Here is an 8,452-nt window from a genome sequence, read left to right as displayed (position 1 = left end):
ACAACCTGAACCTCTTATTTCTGGCCCCAACCCGGAGCCTGCACCCCAAGTTAGAGGCCTCACCCCCCACACCCCAACCCCCTGCCCCAGCCCAGTGAAAGTGAGTGAGGGTGGGGCAGATCAAGCCACTGAGGGAGGGGCAATGTAGTGAGCGGGGGGCAGGGGCTCGGGGAAGGGCTGGAGAAGGGGGCAGGGCCTCAGGGAAGGCCTAGGTCTAGGGTGTTTGGTTTTGTGCGATTAGAAAGTTGGCAACCCTAGAGCTGGGGCTGGAGCAGTCTGGAGTGGGGTGCGGTGAGCAGCTGGGGAGAGCGAGGGGGACCCTGGGCAGCAGGCCTAGCACAGGGAGATGCCCCCAGCCAAGAGAGGCCTTGTAGGCCAGACCTGGAGGGGGATCGTAACCCCAACGGGGGCGGGGGTGAAGGGGGCTAACGCTGGGAAGAAGGGTCCTGCCACCTAGACACTGAGGGCATGTGGCCACCGCCAGAGCAAGTGTCCGACCCGCAGCATCCCTGCAGCGCAGCCAGGGCCTGAGAAAAGGCCTGGGACTTGTGAGGAACAGACTGAACTTCCCTGACATCCCAGAAATGCTGGTTGTGATATCCCCATGCCACAGAGCGGGGTGACAGGTTTTCCTTTCACCTTTCCCATTTTTTCCTTATTTTTTTAATTGGTTGCTGTTTAATAAATTGTATTTGCTTTGAACTGTATTTGATGATCGGGGGTCAGGGAAGCATCCGGTGCAGAGAGAGCACCCCGGAGTAGGGACACCCTAGACCCCGCCCTAAGTGACCACAACAAGGTTGGGGGTCAAGCCCCCCAGGACTCCTGGGCCCAGCCTTGTTGGGGTTACGAGGACTCTGCCACACAGGAGAGTGGAAGGGGAGCCCTGGAGGTCAGGCCGGCCTCTGGCTAAAGGAAGTAGGAGCGATGCCTCAGATCCTTTCGCTAGTCCATTTCAGTGGAGTAGCGTATAAGGCAGGAAAGTTCCCCACAATAGTGGGACCATTCCCCTGCTCACATAAACATTATTAATTCTTAAAGACAACCACGAAATTTGAACAGCCATGACTGTCACTTCTCCATCATGGTCTTTGGAGAGGAGGCTGTCGTCTTTCCCAGGGCTTGTCTGCACTGGAATCACTGAAGCTGCGCCAGTGCATTGTTTTAAGTGTAGATTCCCCAAGGATGATAAATAGCCCACACTCCAATGGATTCTTGATTAGACCGCAGGCCAGTAGGGTCATTGGATTCCATGGCACATAAAGCATCCCACCATTGCCATAGCCGTGATATCAGAAGCTTTGCACGTAGGTAAAGTATTTGCGAACACGCATCTCCAAAGAAGCTAGAGCCGTCTTCAGGCATATAAGTAGCAACCAAAGCTTGCACCACTGGGAGGAAACAGGAGTTAGATGGAAATCACCCATACTCTCTGCAAAACATTTTCCAAGCATCAGTGTCTTTCTTCAGATTGCAGGGATACAGCCTTTGAGAGCGCTCACAGAAGGTTTTACTTTCAATCAGAAATAGGTAAGGGTCTAAAACAGGGTTGGGCAAACTGGCCAGTGAGCTCCTGCAGGGAGCGGGGTTTTGGGGCCTGCACCGCTCCAGCTGGGGAGCAGGGGCTGGGGCTGCACCACATGGCTCCCAAAAGCCGCGGCATGGCCCCACTCCAGCTCCTACGGGCTCCAATGGCCCCGCTCCAATGGCCCCCTCCGGCACTCCAATGGGAGCTGTGGGGGCAGCGCCTGCAGACGGGGAAGCGTGCAGAACCGCCTGGCTGCGCCTCCACGCAGGAGCTGGAAAAGGGACGTGCCACTGTTTCCAGGAGCCACTTGAGGTAAGCGCCGCTCGGAGCCTGCACCCCTGAGCCTCTCCCCACATCCCAACCCCCTGCTCCAGCCCTGATCCCCCTCCCGCCCTCCAAACCCCTCGATCCCAGCTCTGCGCACCCTCCTGCACCCCAAATCCCCACCCCAGAGCCCGCACCGCCAGCCAGAGCCTGCACCTCTTCCCGCACCCCAACCACCTTCCCCAGCCCTGATCCCCATCCTACCCTCCAAACCTCCTCAGTCCCAGCCCAAAGCACCCTCCTATACCCCACACTCCTCATCCTCAGCCCCACCCCAGAGCCCGCATCCCCCAGCTGGAGCCCTCACCCCCCCTCTCGCACACCCACCCCACTCCCCCAGCCCAGAGCCCCCTCCTGCATCCTGAACTCCTCATTTCTGGCCCCACCCCGGAGCCCGCACCCCCAACCAGAGTCCTCAGCCCCTCCCGCACCCCAACCCCAATTTTGTTAGCATTCATGGCCCGCCATACAGTTTCTATTTTCAGATGTTTGCCCACCCCTGGTCGAAAAGGAGGGTTATTACTAGAAAGAGAGAAGGAAGAAAGTCATAGATTCATAGATATTAAGGTCAGAAGGGACCATTATGATCATCTAGTCTGACCTCCTGCACAATGCAGGCCACAGAATCTCACCCACCCACTCCTGCAATAAACCTCTCACCTATGTCTGAGCTATTGAAGTCCTCAAATCATGCTTTAAAGACTTCAAGGAGCAGAGAATCCTCCCGCAAGTGACCTGTACCCCATGCTACAGAGGAAGGCAAAAAACCTCCAGGGCCTCTTCTAATCTGCCCTGGAGGAAAATTCCTTCCTGACCCCAAATATGGCGATCAGCTGAACCCTGAGCAATTGGGTAAGATTCACCAGACAGATACCCAGGAAAGAATTCTCTGTAGTAACTCAGATCCCACCCCATCTAACATCCCATCACAGGCCATTGGGCCTATTTACCATGAATAGTTAAAAGATCAATTAATTACCAAAATCATGTTATCCCATCATACCATCTCCTCCATAAACTTATCGAGTTTAATCTTAAAGGCAGATCGGTCTTTTGCCCCCTCTGCTTCTCTTGGAAGGCTATTCCAAAGCTTCACTCCTCTGATGGTTAGAAACCTTCGTCTAATTTCAAGTCTAAACTTCCCGATGACCAGTTTATATCCATTTGTTCTTGTGTCCATATTGGTACTGAGCTTAAATAATTCCTCTCCCTCTCCGGTATTTATCCCTCTGATATATTTATAGAGAGCAATCATATCTCCCCTTAACCTTCTTTTCATTAGGCTAAACAAGCCAAGCTCCTTGAGTCTCCTTTCAAAAGACAGGTTTTCCATTCCTTGGATCATCCTAGTAGCCCTTCTCTGTACCTGTTCTAGTTTGAATTCATCCTTCTTAAATATGGTACACCAGAACTGCACACAGTATTTCAGATGAGGTCTCACCAGTGCCTTATATAACGGTACTCCTTATCTTTACTGGAAACACCTCGCCAGATGAATCCCAAGACCACACTAGCTTTTCTCACGGCCATATCACATTGGCGGCTCATAGTCATCCTGTGATCAACCAATACTCCAAGGTCCTTCTCCTCCGTTACTTCTAATTGTTGCGTCCCCAGTTTATAACTAAAATTCTTGTTATTAATCCCTAAATGCATGACCTTCCACTTCTCACGATTAAATTTCATCCTATTACTATTACTCCAGTTTACAAGGTCATCCAGATCTTCCTGTATGATATCCCGGTCTCTCTCTAAATTGGCAATACCTCCCAGCTTTGTATCATCCGCAAACTTTATTAGCACACTCCCACTTTTTGTGCCGAGGTCAGCAAGAAAAAGATTAAATAAGATTGGTCCCAAAACTGATCCCTGAGGAACTCCACTGGTAACCTCCCTCCAGCCTGACAGTTCACCTTTCAATATGACCCGCTGTAGTCTCCCTGTTAACCAATTCCTTATCCACCTTTCAATTTTCATATTGATCCCCATCTTTTCCAATTTAACTAATAATTCCCCCTGTGGCATGGTATCAAACGCCCTACTGAAATCTAGGTAAATTAGATCCACTGTGTTTCCTTTGTCTAAAAAATCTGTTACTTTCTCAAAGAAGGAGATCAGGTTGGTATGGCAGGATCTACCTTTTGTAAAACTTTTGTCCCACTTTTACAGCTTCTTTTTATGGCTTCTGATAAGGATCCTTTCCGATGCTGAATAAAGAGACATTCCTTTCAAGTCAGGACTCTCTTTAAACCACAAACATCCTGCTGGGTTTGTTCTCGAGATAATCTCATCCCTCTACCAGACTGCTGTCCTGGTCTTTGATAAGGTCCAAGTGGTTTGTTTGCCTTTTGACCCAAGTGGCTTTAACATCTGCCATTCACAGTGTATTTACAACTTGCCACTAAAGACTTCAAGTAATTATTGCAGACAACAAACAATGCTTATCAACCTTTGCAAAACAGCAGAAAAGAAGATAGTCTAAACCGCCAAAGGAAGATACAAGTTATGTTTTAGAGCCTGTGTAAACACACTTGAGTGTCATAAAGATGGTTTTATGACTAGAGACATGCTGTCTTCCTCACGCATGGCTTATCCCTGGGTGACAGTGTGGTGTGGTAGAGAGCTGTCACTTCAAGTGCAAGGGGTTCCCTGATCCTGCTGACAGGCTAGGGGGCTCTGGAGGGGAGCATTTGATCTGGGTCTTCAGCACCATCAGTCTGCAGAGAGCCTGCCTGGAGTAAGGTGGGGTGAATTGTTCCTTGGGGAGCAGCCTGTTGTTTCTCTCTCTGTGTTTTTGGATTCTTATGTGTTGCGGTTCTGGATTCTAAGAAATAAAGTTGCTACCTTCCAGCAAGAGTATTGTATGATTTTATCTAATTTCTCTGTGTGTGTGCCATGAATGTAACAGACAGAAAGAAAAATCCTCCTTGAATTTCTTTATTTACCCTGAGCAATTAAAATCTAGGCATGCCAGTTGTTACATTCTCCAAATATGCTAGATAAAAATAATTGTGAGTGTCTCTTTAGTTCAGTGAAGGCACAGGCAAGTTTGTACTGAGGTAACATTCTAAAAAAATAGATAACCCTTTTTATGTCAGTACTGAGGTTTACCCGCCTCCTTCTGCTGGATATTCCCGCTAGGATTTGGTTCAGAGGGAAATCTGCTGCTCTGGCTGCAATAAAATGTTTTTACTGCAGATCAAAGGCAGATCCCAGATATCTGACAGCAAATAGGCAGATCCCAGATATCTGACAGCAAATATTTACCGAATATGGTGTCTACTTTTTATGGCCATTGATCAGGGAGGAGGGTGTAATTGTTGCAGAGCAAAGGGCCCATGTACGTAAATGGCCGACACTCTGTCTCCTGGCAACTGATGGCCTGGGCCCTTCCCCCCTGCAAGGTGATAGCTAAAGGGTTGGAGAACAAAGGAATCAGGTGACCTCCTGGCCCGGGAAAGGGCACCCATAAGCAATTACTGGGAGATTAACAGGGTATCGCAGGTGGCTCCTTGTCCGAGGGGGGAGAGATTTCATTGCTGTGCTGTAGTCCCAGCATCGCCCGTCATGACTGGGTCCCATGTGCTCGGTGCTGGACAAACACAGCGCCAGGGACAATCCCGGCAGCAGAGACCCTAGAGTATAAAAGCCACCATTCAAGCAGGAGATTGCAATTTCAGAGTCAGCTGGTATTTACCTGGTTTCAAGTGGTGAGGTCGGGGCAGGAGGATTAGAAGCCAGGAGTCTGGAGTTCTAGCCTTGCTCTGGGGCGTCTAGTGGGGTTGAGCAGGGAGGGATGGGAGCCAGGATTTGTGGGTTCTAGCCCTATCCTGGGGTGGCTAGAAGGTCTAGTGGGTTAGACCAGGGAGCCAGGACTCCTGGGTAGAACAGGGCAAAATTTGTATGAATTTATTCACCCCAATTGTCAAGCATGGTGACGCTGAGTAGCCATTGTGCCTGGGACCGCCCTTGAGAATGACTCTGGTTAACGCCTGCACCTCAGATGTGGGTGACCCAGTTTCCAGGCTCTGCTCCAACAGCGATCCAGCCAAAGTGGAGCAGGGCAGCTCCAAGTGGAGCGAGTGAAGAGTCCCCAGCTGAGAGGGGGCAGATCTCTGGTCTAATCCCTTCCCCTTGGCAGGCAGAGGGGGGATTTGAACTGGGTTTTCCCACAGCCCTGGGTGAGTGCTCTAACTGCTGGGCTGAAAGTTACAAGGGAACCCGTCCCCACCGGCCATTTTGTGGCTTTAGGCCTCTGCCTTTGTCCAAATGCCCCAAACTGAAAAAAAAACATTTCCAGTCAGGTCAAACAGAAATCTTTTCTGTCCAGGTGACGTGGAATTTTTTGACTTTTTATTTCGCCAAAAATTTGGAATAATATGGGGTTTGGTTCAACCCAAGACAAAACCACAGTAGGGCCTCAGAGTTACAAACCCTTCGGGAATAGGGGTTGTTCATAGTTCTGCAACGTTCGTAACTCTGAACAAAGTGTTTGGTGGTTCTTTCAAAAGTTTATCACTGAATGTTGACATAATACAGCTTTGAAACTTTACTATGCAGAAGAAAAATGTTGCTTTTAACCCTCTTAATTTAAATGAAACAATTTAAAATTAACTTAATTGCTTTTAACCCTCTTAATTTAAAAGAAATAATTTCTTACCCTTGTCAAATACTAATTTTAAAACTTTCCCTTTTTTTTAAGTCATTTACATTTAGCACAGCACTGGATTTGTTTTTGTTTTTTGTCTCTGAGGCTGGCTGATTGCATACTTTCTGTTCCAAACGAGGTGTGTGGTTGACCAGTCAGTTTGTAACTCTGGCATTCGTAACGCTGAGGTTCTACTATCGTTTTCAATTGCTCGGAACCAAAAAATTCATTACTCACCCAGCTCTACTCCTGGATTCTGTTTCTGATTGCGGGAGATGGAGATGGAGTCAAGACTCCTGGGTTCTAGCCCAGCTCTGGGAAGAGAGTTGCGGGCTGGGAGTCAGGACTCCTGGGTTCCATCTCTGAGGTGAGGAACGGAATGGGCTGTAGTTGATTAAAAGAGGAAGAAAGGGCTGAAGGGCCCCGCAGAACGACTAATGCTCACCACTCTGAGCATTAGAAACTTTTCCCTAATATCCAACCTACATCTCCCTGGCTGCAGACTCAGGCCATTACTTCTTGTCCTGTCCTCAGTGGACACAGAGAATGGTGGATCTCTGTCCCCTCCAGAACAGCCCTGCACAGATTTGAAAGCTGTTCTCAGCTCCCCCTCAGTCTTCTTTTCTCAGGACTAAACCTGCCCAGTTTTTAACCTTTCCTCACAGGTCAGGTTTTCTAACCCTTTGATCATTTGTGTTGCTCTCCTCTGGACTATCTTCAGTTTGTCCACACCTTTCCTAAAGTTTGGTGCCCAGAACTGGGCCCAGGACCCCAAGTGGGACCTCACCAATGCCGAGTAGAGCAGGACAATTCCTTCCCGTGTCTTGCATATAACACTTCTGGTAATCCACCCCAGGAGGACACCAGCCTTTCCTGCCACTGCATCACATTGTTAACCTGGCATCATTCCCTCCTCTGCCCCGCTCCCAACACCACAACGACACTCCACGTGGGAGCAGGGCTCTGCCGTTAACAGCGGGGAACGAGCAGCCGTTGGCACATCCCACCGGCCTATGGAGTCACCACCCGTTAGCCCGTTGCCCCATCCAGGTTTTGAAACTTCCTCTGTACATGCAGGGTTTTGCCACCCTCCCCCCAGTCCCAGGGAGAGCAGCCTGCCCCAGACCACAGGGAGGGATCCAGCAACGGCCAAACCACCAACGGACACCCAGCATGCCAGCGGGGATGGGCAGTGCAGATTGGGTGGGGGCCGGTCCAGGCTGACTGGGTCGTGGGCAGCCCTGTTGGGCCAGATCTGGGCTGGCCAGGGGATTGGGGGGTGTCAAAGCCCTGAGCCCATGAGCACCGTGAGACACTGCAGGGTGAATGGGAAAGGATCTGGCACAGAGGGGCCTGGCAGGACCCCCATAGCTTGTGCCAGTGGAGACAGATCCCTCCTGGGCTCAGATCCCCCTGGGCCCAGCCAGCCCAGCCTAGCCTGCACCGGATCCCCCTGGGCCCAGCCAGCTCAGGCCAGCCCAGGCCAGCCCAGGCCAGCCCAACCCAGCCTGCTCCTGGGACCAGCCAGCACATGGCAGGGCTGGCTAGCTCAGACCTCTCTGCACGTTCCGTGTGATCTGTCTGGGGCATGAGTGTTAGGTGTGTTCGTTACCTGTCATGAGAGCCAAACTCTCTGTCTCGTACCATTCTCAGTTTTGTTCCCACAAAGGGCTAGTGTGCGGCCTGCCCTGTGGGTTTGGGGGGCCCCAAGACCCTGGGGTGATGGTCATGGTCTGGATTTGAGACCCAGCTCCGCACCAAGTTGGGCAATCCAGGCACTTTCAGCCAGGCTCTTTTGTTCAGGGATGGGGAACCCCTTCCTCAAATGACCCTAAGTTTGGGTCAGTCACCCCAGCTTCCCCCGCTCCCTCGGGGCCCACAGCAAATTTCTTGGCAAGCTGTCATAATATAAAGGGAAGGCTAACCACCTTTAAATCCCTCCTGGCCAGAGG

This window comes from Caretta caretta, chromosome 13 (genome assembly GCF_965140235.1).
Source record: "Caretta caretta isolate rCarCar2 chromosome 13, rCarCar1.hap1, whole genome shotgun sequence".
Taxonomy (NCBI): Eukaryota; Metazoa; Chordata; order Testudines; family Cheloniidae; genus Caretta; species Caretta caretta.
This window is presented reverse-complemented; position numbering follows the sequence as displayed.